The 12,190-nt window shown below is 55.2% G+C and overlaps 1 protein-coding gene across 4 annotated transcripts in view; it reads left to right on the top strand.

The window, feature by feature from the left end:
- The window catches only part of ZMIZ1 (zinc finger MIZ-type containing 1), a 219,785-nt gene that overhangs the window by 131,360 nt on the left and 76,235 nt on the right, over positions 1 to 12,190 (top strand). The gene's annotated exons all lie outside the window — the stretch shown is intronic.

The following is a 12,190-nucleotide window of genomic DNA, read 5'->3' as shown; positions in this document are numbered from 1 at the left end:
ATTCTTAACTCTGACACTCCACTGTAGTCATTCAAAAAATTGTTCAATAAAAATAAATCAGCACATCCAGGCTTCTAACAGGGACCTCATGGCCCTGTCTTACATAGAGGCCCTGAGAGGCAGGCGGCGTTCTGTCTGTGAGGGCTCCACGCCCACCGGGCAGGTACAGCTGCACACTCCCCGCCATCCTCATCGCCGAAGCCGGGGTGCAGTGTAAGCTTTAGTCCTCCAAGGGCCTGTCCCAACCCAGCCCGGCCACCTGCTGAGCGTGTGGTCTCTGAGCCTCAGCTCCTCTCCCCAGGAAGGCTGGAATGACCATGTGGCCGACCTTGCAGTGATCACTGTAAGTTCTAGAAAGATGTAGAGCGCCAAGCACAGTGTCTCGCTGTTGTTAACATTCTTATCAAGTCAGAACAACTCATTGAAAAAGAAAAAAAAATCAACGATTTCTCCGTATAAGGACAAAACAGACGTTTTCTCTGAGTTCGTCGACCAGGTCTTTGGAGTGGATGTAGAAAGAGCCTTAATGAAAACATTCAAAGGGCGTCTCGTGGTGTGTGTTCCTAAGTCCCAATCTCTTGAATGAGGGGTTGGGCTCCCTCTCACGTCTGCGGGCGGTCGTGCACCGGGTCGTGGGCACCTCTGGACGGTGGGGCAGGGTCGCGGGGGCCAGGAGCTGCTGTGGGATCCTGGGTGCGCCGGCCTGGGTTGAGAAGTCACTGTTGTATTGAACTGCTTGCCAGAAATGCTCTTGGAATCTCGTAAGTGATGTCTGTTCCTGATGGAATCTGCAGTTTTCATAATAACTTAAGTCAATACAATTTTGACAAGGTAAAAATCGCTCCTTATCCAAGAAACATATGCATCCATGTCTCTGATAAGCACCTGCTCTGTGCAGGCACCTGGCCAGGGCTGGGCTTCATGTGAAATAAAACAGACACGGCCCCACCTTGGCAGACTTGCAGTCTGGAGCAGGGATTGGCGAACTTTTTCTGTAAAGGGCCTGGTGGTCAATAGTTTAGGCCTCACAGTCCGTACGAAAGCAACCAAAGGCGCTATGAATGAGTGTGGCTAGTCCCAATAAAACCTTTTTCGTGAAAGCAGGTATAGGCCATAGTTTCCTGGCCCCTGGTCTAGAGAGAGTGAAAAGCACTGATCAAATAATCACAGGTGTATGCGCGTGTGTGCATTTGTGTATGTGTGAGTATGCATGTGTGTAAATTTAAGCTGTGATAAGTGCCATGAAGGAAAATTCAGGGATGCCATGAGACCACGCGGGAGTGGCGGAAGGCTGAGTAAGAGTTGAATAGATGAAGAAAAGGAGGGAGAGCTTCTTCCCAGGTAAAGGGAACAACCGTCTGTGCAAAGGCCCTGAGGTAGAAGGAAGCATGGGTTTTGGCAGAACTAACAGGGCAGAGGCTCCGGAGCCCAGAGTCAGCAGCAGTGAGAACCCACAGGGCCTGTCTTGAGGATGAGGTCTTTGTTCTAAAAGTAATGAGAACATGGCTAAATTCTCATTTTGTAAAGAGTGTTCCAGCTAGAAGAGGTTGCAGGGGTGGGGTGGGGGGCAGGAAGGGAACTGGTTGACAGATCGCTGGGGACATTAGGACAAGAATGCTGGTGGCTGGACCAGGAAACTCCACTTCTTGTGGAGTTGGGAGGAGACAAGGGGATGAATCTAGAAATAGGGGTGGGGAACATCTGGCACACGGCCATATAAGGCCCTCGAATTTTGGTCTGGCCTTGCCAAGGCAATAGGGCTGAGTTAATTAAGTGTTTGACCAAATATAGCAGGCTAATTTTTAAGTTGATAATTTTGCCTGGCCCTCGAATGATGTTATAAATATCCAAATGGCCCTTGGCAGAAAAATGGTTCCCCGCCCCTTGTCTAAAGGATAGGTCAAAGGCAAAACCAAGGCAGGAAAGCGTGTCAAAGGGTTAGGGGTAAGCAGGAAAGTGGGGTCCCCCAGAAGCCCCAGCTTTTCCCTGTCGGGGGGAGAGGTCATGCCCCGTGCAGCCCTCCCTCACGGGTCTCTTATGGCCCTGCTGACGCGTGCTGGGTGCTCCCCGACCTTGCTGCAGCCCCAGCTTTGTGAGACGGGGTGTTACCTACACCCATGAAGGAGGGAGCTGAAGCTCAGAGAGACCTTGTGACTTGCCTGTTGTTGCACAGCTCTCCTCTGCTCTCCTTCCCCAAGGCTCTGTGGGGGCATGACCTGTGTGACCCACCTCTAGTACAGCTGTGGGGGTCCCTGTGGCCACCCTGCCCACAGCTGAGCCTGCCCAGGCCCCTCCCAGTCAGGCCTCTGCAGTTCTAGAACGTTCTCTGTCCTCAGAGCTCTTGCAGCCAGCGTGTGCTGCCTCTCTGCTCTCCAGTCTTTCAGTCTCCATCTGGGCTCCCACCATGTCTGATTGGCTTGTGCAGTTTTCACCTTCCCGGTCTCTCCCCTCCTTTCTCTCTGGGGGTCTCTGATGTTGTCTCTCTGTCTCTGTCCGTCCTTCCCTTCCCTCCACATCTCAGATTTTCTCCTTGGTGTTTGTGTGTGCACGCATGTCTGTGTGTGTGAGATGGTGAGTGTGTCTCGGGGGGATGCATTAGGGGGCTTGTGTGCGTGCGTGCGTGTGTGTGTGTGTGTGTGTGTGTGTGTGTGTGTGTGTCGGGGAGCTGTGGGCATGTCTTTGTGTGTCTGTGTGTGTCTCTCCCCTTCTCTCGCTGCCTCCCCCACCCTTCCTCCTGCTCCATCTCCCTGTCTGTCTCTCTTGTCAGGAGGCCAAGCTGGGGCCAGATGAGGGCTGGTGGGATGAGATCATGCAGTAAGGAGCGGTGCTTTGTCAGGAGGGATGGCGCTGGGCTGGGCGGGCTGTGCTCGCCAGCATTGGTGGGCTCTGGAGCTGGAGCAGGCCTGGGGGCAGTGCTCTTCGTGAGTGAGTGTGTGTGTGTGTGTGAGAGAGAGAGAGAGAGAGAGAGAGCGAGCAGACACTGCAGCAAACCGCCAAGTCAGGCGTCTCCACGTGGGCCCCTCAGATACCCAGCCCCCAGCTCTTTGTTCTGGTGCAGCCTTTAGCCTGACGCTCGCACACAGGAGCAGGCGCACACGCGGCGGGCAGGAGCCTCCTCCCGGGGAAGGTCCTTGGGGGCCAAGCTGCTCCCTCCTCTGCCTTAGTACGGAAGGTCACCTGGCCTGTCCCCCAGGACTGCAGCATGCCCACCCGCCCCCACTGCCACTGCGTGCCAGCCCGCAGCAGCTTGGCAGGCAGCACAGAAATGCCAGCCTCCTCGGCACTTGAGCGGGCCCATGCCTGCTGGCTCCGTGGGCGCCAAGCACCAAGCAGTCACCACATCCACGGTCCCCATGACCTCTGCGTGCTTCAGCTACTGTCCACGCCTGAGTGCCTCTGTGTCCCCTCAGCTGACCTCTAAGCAGCCCAGCAGCATGTTAAAATAATAGGAATGCCAGAACCCAAAGGATGGGGAGGCCGGGTCCAGGGAAGGGGGGACTGCCCCTGGTCACAGCAAGGCAGCCAGAGCCTGGACGAGAGGCTGGGGTGCAGGGGCGTGTCCTCGTGCCCTGCCCGTCTCCCGGGACAGGTCAGTGATGACTGGGCTCTCATCTGGGAGATGCGAGGGACGGGCTGTTGGCAGAGTGGCACGTGTGGAGAGAGCAGCAGGTAGGGGGGTGCCAGGGTGTCCGGGCAGCATCCTGGGAGAGGCAGCCTGTACGTGCCTGGCGAAGGGAGGACAAGGGAGCAGAGCACTCAGGAGAGAGGGGGCGCTGAAAGAGGCAGCCCCTGAAGCCCAAGGAGAGGAGCTCAACCTTCCTCAGTGAGCGGTGGGGAGGGTGGCTGTCAATCACCCGCCCTGAGCTGGAGGTGGCCCACAGGCATCTGAGGTCCTACTGCAGGTTAGCTGCCCACATTTGCTCTCTGGGAGACTTCACTGTCTAGTCACGTGCCTACTTTTCAGTGGGGGCCTTGAGCCCACAACTCACTGGTGGTGGCTGACCTGCTGCAGGAGGGCCATGCTCCCCCATTGTCCCACACTGAGCATTTCCCACAGTCGGACACACCCAGGCCCTGTGGCTTGTGCGCTTCCCACCTCTATTCCAAGCACACCCTCACCTGCCAACACAGCTGAGCCCTGGACCGGGAGGGGAAGCCCCACAGAGTGGATGGCTTACTGGTGTTGACCAGCATCTGCTTGCTCCGGTTTCCCTGATGTGTTGACAGCACCAGGGGAGTGGCAGCAGACCCTGGGAAGGGGACCAAGACTCGCCCTGGGCCCCAGCCGGCCAGGGAGGTGAAGAATCAGGATGTGATGGGCCCTGCCTTGCTCCTCCTGGTCTGGGGACCACGCAGGAGGGGCCACACAGGACTCTGTCTGACCTGGAGCCCTCAGCCCCAGGGCTTCCTCAGCAGTCCCAGCGCTCAGAGACAGACCCCGACCCCGGGCCCGCGGTGGGAGTCCCACCTCCTTCAGACGGTTGGGATGGACCAGGGCACAGGCATTAGGGGCCAGCCAGGTCAGTTCTCCACCTCTCCCCAGGCTCCTTAAGCAGGAGAAGGCGGATCACAAACCCTCTGTCTTTGAAAACAATGCTTGCTCCCACCTGGCTGAACAAGGCGGTCAGGCATCCACGGTGGTGGGACATCCCTGGCCTATCTCCACCTTCACACATCCCCCATGGCCTCCCTATCCCCCCCCCCCCTCCCCGCCACCTCTTGCCCACTCCAGAGCACTCAGCCAGCCGCCTTCCCGTCACCATCACCGGGGAGGACAAATGGCCTCATTCAGGGACACCCTGCCAGATCTGTCTCTCTAAAACAAAGCTGTGCGCAGCTCTGCGTGAAAAACGGCTTGCGGCTGCCCGGCGAGCAGGCGGGATTGGTGGGTGCAAATTGCAGGGGATTTGTTAATGCCTGCGGCTCTCCCAGAGACAGTGGGCAGGCAGGCCCTCCCTTGCCCTTGAAATGCCAGGCCGCCTGGTTGGGCGCCTTGTCAAGGCCAGGGACGGACTTCCTCCTGCACATCAGCCCCCACCCGTCCTCGTGTGAGCTCCGCAGAGCTGGGATGTGGGGGAGGGACCTGCCTGCCTTCCTCCTGCCCTGGGCCCTGCACTGCAGGCAGCTCCTGCTCAGGAAAGGACTCCGGCCTTTATCGCCAGGCCCCTGGGAACTGGCTTGCAATCAGCCCTGTTTAATGGACCAAACCTTTCACGCGCTCACCCCCTGCCAGTTCAGTTGGAGAGGCCACTGGGGCTCTGACAGCATGCCCATTTTATAGAGGAGGAAACTGAGGCTCCAACTGGGAAGAGAAGTCCATGGCTTCCCAGGGCTGGAAGCAGGACATGGACCTCCGAGTGACCCTGAGCAAGCAGGTGGGGCAGGTTGTCCTGGGCCAGGAGCCCCTGGCTCTCCTCCCCTCCCCCAGCTCCCTGAGGGCTGAGGCCTGGGATCCGGTGGCCTTTTGGAGAAAAAACAGTGGGAGGAGCCATGGGACAGAGGGTTTGTGGACACATGGTTCCCAGGCTAAGGAATTGGGGGGAGGGGTGGCTGTGATGGTCCCTGGGGTGTCCGGCGTGAACAGCCAGGAGGGCGCAGTGCCATGGAAGGATGAGAGAAGGCATATTTAGAAACAGCTCGAGTCCCCAGAAAAGGGAGCTCAGTATTTCGGTGGCCACTCCACAGCCATTGAAAACGAGCTCTCCCAGGAATCATTGCCATGGGGGAGTGCTCACGACATTCGTTTTTTTATGAGGGAACAAAATGGGATGTTCTATGTGACTTCAACCAGGTACAAATACATGTAAGACATACACGTATGTAGGCACAGGAAACAGAAAACGGAGGGAACACACCAAAATGTCTACTTACAACTATTGACTCTCTCAGGTCGGGTGGGGTGCCTTGATTTCGCACGTTTTTCTCAGGGAGCCCGGGTCCTGTTTCTAAGCAGAAGCAGCAAAGGTCGCTGTGGGTTCCTCCTGAGTTTGGCTGCAGTTGGCAAGGGCGGGGAGACAAGAGCGCCCTTGTCTCCAGGCCGGCTCAGCAGTTTTCCCGGTGCCGGCCTCGCTGGTTCCCCAGAGCCCGGGGCAGGCCTCTGCTCGCGGGGAGGCTGCTCTCCCCGTCCACGTCTGCTGCAGGATTAGCTCATCGCTGGCTCCCCGACGGAGCCGGCCGTGCGGGGGCAGTGCGGCCGAGGCCCAGCTGCTGCAGCTCTGTTTTCCAGACCTGTCCGAAGTGAGAATGGGTGGCCGGAGTAGACATCGCCCCTGGCAGGGGTGCCTGGGGGCCAGGACCCTGACAGGCGGTGCAGAAGCCTCTCAACATGGGGCTGCCTCTCTTACCTGCACCCGGGGACTCCTCGGCCTGGGCACATGATTGGGACCGGGGCCTTCAGGGGACGGGGCGGGATCGATGAGGCACACGGTAGGGAAAGGCAGGGCTGCTGGAGGAGCCCCAATGGAATGATGTGTCTGAGTTCAGGTCCCACCAGGTGCAGACCCTGCGATGAGACTTATTCAGGGGGGTCCCCGAAAACACTGGTAGAGAAGCAGGGAAAAGAGACACGGGCAGGAGGGGGAAGGCTGGTGAAAGGTGTGGTGAAACAAGCTACCTGCTGTGGGACCTGCAAGGAGCTCTGGGAGACTGAGTAGGACGTCCTCCTCCGTCTGAGAGGCAAGGGCGAGGGGGCATTGATCCAGCGTCGGGCGTCCACTGTTGGTTGAGGGCTGCGTGGGGTTGGGGCGTGGAGGCACCTTGGCTGAGCCACGCGCCCCGTGGGCAGAGGGCGTGAGGAGGCACCTGGGCTCCCGCAGTAGAGCGCCCTCCCAGCACCAGTCATTGCATCCCAGCCTCGCCATCCCGCCGCTTCCCAGTCCCGCTCGTATCAGGGTCGTATTTTCATATTGTTTCTCGCTCGTTTTGACGTCCAGATGGGCATTTTTAAAGGAAACTCTCTATCTTACATCACTACCATAACTGGCAGACCAGTGTCCCTTGCCCCCGAAACTGAAATTAACGACAATAGAGACCGCCCTGTGTTGGGTTCAGCTACAGGTCCCGGTTCCACAGCTAGAGCCTGGGCCAGCTTTCCGCCCACTAAAAGCAGGACAGGCCTTTAGGAATGAGACTCCCCTCCGTGAAACAGCAGCATCCCAGGCACGGGAGGAGAGCTGGCTGGTGGTGGTTTCCTCACTGGGCCACTCACGCCGTCTCAGGGGCCACACCTGAAGGTGCCTCACTCAGAGGACAGAGCTGATGATGCCATGGGGGTCTGGGGGACACTCTACCTCCGTCTCCCTTGGGCGGCGGTGCCCTGCCCAGCATCAATTTCTTCCAGTCTAATGCATCTACAGTGTAGACTCGACACCATTTCTCCACCTTCACCGCAACAAGACGTGTGATGAGGTCACGGACATGAGGATGCCTGTCAAAATGAAAAGATATTAAAAGGGAGTTGCCTCTACATCCTCACCAACTCTTGTTTGTTGATTTATTGGTGGTAGCCATTCTGACAGGTGTGGCTTTGATTTGCATCTCTCTGATGATGAGTCACGATGAGCATCCTTTCATATGTCTATCGGCCATCTGTATGTCCTCTTTGGAGAAGTGTCTATTCAGGTCCTTTGCCCATTTCTTAATTGGATTATTTGTTTTTTTGGTGTCGGGTTTTATGAGTTCCTTATAAATTTTAGATATTAATCCCTTATCAGATGTATCAGCCAATATGTTCTCCCACTTGGGGTTGTAAACACACAATACAATATATAGATGATGTAGAATTGTATACCTGAAACCTGTATGATTTTATTAACCAATGTCACCCCAATAAATTCAATTAAAAATAATTTTTTTAAAAAAGGAATTTTTAGGACAAGGAACGATTAGCGTCTTGTGCCAGGCCCACTCTGCACTGAGCACAGGGCTATAAATGCATATAAAGGCACCACACACAGTCTCCACTCTCAAGGTTTGAAATCAACGAATGCCCCATTCTGTAGGGGAGAAATGACAGTCATCCTACACCAGTGGTCGGCAAACTCATTAGTCAACAGAGCCAAATATCAACAGTACAACAATTGAAATTTCTTTTGAGAGCCGAAAACAGACTTCTGCGCCTGGGCCACGAAGTTTCAATCCCACTGTACGTGCGCGCCCGCACGTGGTATTTTGTGGAAGAGCCACACTCAAGGGGCCAAAGAGCCGCATGTGGCTCTCGAGCCGCAGTTTGCCGACTACTGTCCTGCACCCAGCACAGCCTTTTACACGGCCTTCCTTGTCCAGTCTCATGAGACCCCCAAGACAGGCTGATTCCCACTGAAAGATAAGGAGAGACAGAGGCTCTGAGGGATGGGGAGGTGGCCCCGGTAGGGGCAGAAGTGGGACCAGAACTGTAGCTCTCCTGCTTCTCTGCAGGTGTCCCCCGAGGCTGGTAGCCCCTGGGGAGATCCGGGGCCACAGGGTTACCACCTTTCAGGCACCCAGGTTGCCACGTGCAGCCACAGTGCTGCCTTCGGCTGCCCAGGCCAAAGGGGCATCGGGACAGAGGTCCTGCCAAAGGCCCCCTGACCCGGGCTGCCCTGCAGGTGCCATGGCTGCCCCTGGGACGTGAATAAAGCCATTGGCAGCAATTAATTGCACAGAGCAAAGAGCCAGGTAAGAGGATTAAGGGAGCCAGAGCTTTGGTTTTAAGATGGAGCTTAGCATTCTCCCCCCAGAGGAGGGATTTCATGGGATTCGAGGGTGTGAGAGTGAAATGGAGCAGGGACTTGGCAGAAAGTGGGTGTGGTGGTTCGGGAACTTTTTAAGCAAGCATTGCAAGCCACAGCCTTGTAAATACTTTCTGGGTGAGACAGACAGGCAGGAATTAACGATGGTGCAGGTGTCATCAGTCTTGCCCATGTAGACTTACAGGGCCAGGGCATTTGGATTAGGAAAGCAATCTGATGATGATAGTAAATGTTTGGTCAGCATTTTTGCAGAACCAGGCACCATGTATGAGCATCCATGAACTCACTTATTCCATGTGATCCCAGACCCATGTCTCCTCTTTTCACAGAGTATGAAATGGGCTTTAGGAAGGCTGGGCAATTTAACCAAGGCCACTTGGTTACAAAGAGCAGGAATTGTGATTCAAGCAAGAATATCTGACCCTGAGGCCATAAGCTGCCCTTTAATGAGCAAGTTGACATGAAATCCTGGAAAAGGATGGTAATGGCTCAAGCGAGCTTGTCATGGTTACAGGAAATGTTTGGAGGTGGAGATTTATTTTTTTAAATATACTTCAGAGAGGAAGGGAGCGAGAGCAAGAGATAGAAACATCAATGGTGAGAGAGAATCATTGATCGGCTGCCACCTGCAAGCCCCCTACTGGGGATTGATCCTGCAACCCCGGCATGTGCCCTGATGGGGAATCGAACTGTGACCTCCTGGTTCATAGGTTGACGCTCTCAACCACTGGGCCACACTGTCCAGGCAATTTATTTTTTTTTTTAGAGAGAGAGAGATAGGAAGAGGAAGGAAGAAGGAGAGAGAGAGAGAGAGAGAGAGAGAGAGAGAGAGAGAGAGACATCACGTTGTTGTTCCATTTATTTACGTATTCATTGGTTGATTCTTGGATGTGTTGTGACCGGGGATTGAACCTACAAACTTGGTGCATCAGAACAACACTCTAACCAGCTGAGTTACCCAGCCAGGGCCGGAGGTGGAAACGTTAAGTACAGTATTTGATGATGATTTGTCCTTGTTGGTGGGTTAAGTACCCACCCATCTTTGAGCTCATTCAGTATTCATGGCCCCAAGGTGGTGAGTGGCAGAGCCTGGCACAAAGCGAACATTCAGTACATGTCAGCTCTTACTGCCTCATTTCCTGGTTGGCCCCAGTTTCAAGTATATTTTCCAGAAACCCTTCATCTGTTTTATAGAGAGGAGCTGTAATTAAAAGCCCGGACTCCGGAGCAGCTTGCCTGGGTGTGAGTCCCACCCAGCCCTCCACCTGTCAGCCAAGTGACCTCGGAAAAGTCACTTAACTTCTCTCCCACGGTCACTTCAGTTGATAAAAGGTGATAATAATCATGCCTACATCATGGATAACGTATATACAGGCTTAGAATAAGGCCTGGTGTCTAGTAAGTGCTGTATACATGTTAGCCATCTTATTCCCACATATTGGCACCCAGACTTCTTCAGAATGCCCGTCCTACCTGGAGGTAGCTGAAAACCCTGTGCCTGATGCTGTGCTGTGGTGTGAGGTTTGGAAAAGATGGAACCTGTGTGGGTAGGTAGGGGCAATGTAAATACCAACCACATTCACCTCCAAGAGAGTAGATGAGTGGGACCCTCTTAACTCGGGCAGGGTACAGCCCCTTCCTGAGGCTCCAGGCCAGAGCCCAAGGCTGTCTCCAGGACAGCACAGGCTGACGTGGGGGTAAGAGCACCTCCTTTCTCCCAAGCAGAGGATGCAGGAGAGGAGAGGAGAGGAGAGGAGAGGAGAGGAGAGAGCTGAGGGAGGCTGCACAGGGCAAGCAGCACCTGTCTGTGCCTCGGGCTGGGGAGGTTTGAGGGCCTGTGTCTCACCAAGTCTCCCAGCAACCCTTCCCAAGAGTCTTTCGAGAGAGAAAGTCACGTTTAAAGTGCTGTCTCTTGAGCTCCTTCTCCATGCCAAGCACTGTGCTGGATATGTTATAAACGTCAGCACTGATACAATGGCCCAACCCATTTTATAGATTGGAAACTGGCACACCAAGAGATTTATTAACTTTCTAAAGTAACTCAAATCCTTTGTGTAAGAAGGCAAGGAATGAATGAGTAGATGGCTCTGAATGGATGGCTTTATGCATGGCTGAGACTGAAGAGGAGGCAAGAAGCAAGAATATGAGGAAGGAAGGGTGTGGACCAGGATGGAAGGGCCTGCCCCAACTTCAAATACTTGCTCCGTCTTCTGGAAACTGTGGGTCTCAGCCTGCGGGCCCCCAGCTTGGCTGACCTCCACGCTTCCAGTGGCCTTCTGGATGGGGCCTACTAGGATGGGGCGGTCTACTAGGATGGGTCTAGTCTCAGGACATGCACAACCTGGGGGCAGCATGGGACAGGGGTCCAAGCTCAGGTTTCAGAATCAGGCTGACTGGTCTCAGCTTAGCTCCATCACTTCCATGCCACGTGTGACCGCGGCCAAGCCTCCCAGCCTCTCTCAAAATAATGGGTACAAAGTACTTAGCACAAGCTGGCATCGCAAAAGGGCTTCGTACGTAATTGTTCTGATTCTTAAATCCTGCCTTGCCATGCAGGCTCTTAGACCTACTTGCTGTGTGGCTTTATGCAAATCACTACACTTCTCTAAGCGTGGGGTCCAGCCCATCTACAATCCCAGTCTCCTGGCTGGAGAGGCAGTGATTCTGTTTCCGTGGCAACCCATCTGCCTCTCAAGGGACCATCTGGATCACATCATCCTGGCAAGGTGCTGCCCAGGCAACCAGGTGTTTGTGTTTTGCAGTGAAGCCCTGCATGGTGGTAATTCTCCTCACTGGGGACAGGGTGGTGGCCAGGCAGGTGGCTGGAAGGAAGCATGGCCACCTAGGCCAAGTCTGCCCTTGCTATTCCTGGGCCCAGAGAGACGCAGACCCCAGAGTTCAGGGCTCTGGCCAGTGACTTTCCTTGAGGAGCTGTTTATTACCAGTGGCTTCCTTATATTCCTAGGCGCATCTCCCGGCTTGTTGAGGCTGGCCAGGTGGGAACCGGTGCCTGCGGCTGGGCTCCTGTAGGTAATTCCAAAGGACCCAGTTTCACCTGTTTGGGATGAAGAGCACTATTGTCTACAGCAGGAAACAGGAATTACTGGGGGCGGGGGGCGGGGGATTAGGAGTCTGCCTTTGAAACAGGCACGTAATTACAACGCCAGCAGAAACTCGGTGCAAAGGCTAAACTACTTCACCCTTCCACGGTGGGGCACGGGCACGCATTTATATGCCGGCGTGGGGATTGGCACTCAGGGGACCCCCAGGAGCTCACAGACCTGGAGGTGCTTAGGGAAAGCATCAAGTCAACAGACCCACGTGGGCAAAGGGGGAGCTAAGAAGAGGGGCACCTCCTGGGCCAGCCGCTCCCAGCAGTAAGCGCCCAGCCCCGAAGGGTCGGAAAACCGAGGGTCAGTGCAGGGATAGCCCCTGGCCACCGTCACCTCACGTAGGAGAGC

The sequence above is a fragment of the Eptesicus fuscus genome, chromosome 17 (genome assembly GCF_027574615.1).
Source record: "Eptesicus fuscus isolate TK198812 chromosome 17, DD_ASM_mEF_20220401, whole genome shotgun sequence".
Lineage (NCBI taxonomy): Eukaryota > Metazoa > Chordata > Mammalia > Chiroptera > Vespertilionidae > Eptesicus > Eptesicus fuscus.
Note: the sequence above shows the minus strand (reverse complement) of the source record. Positions and strands in the feature narration are given on the sequence as shown.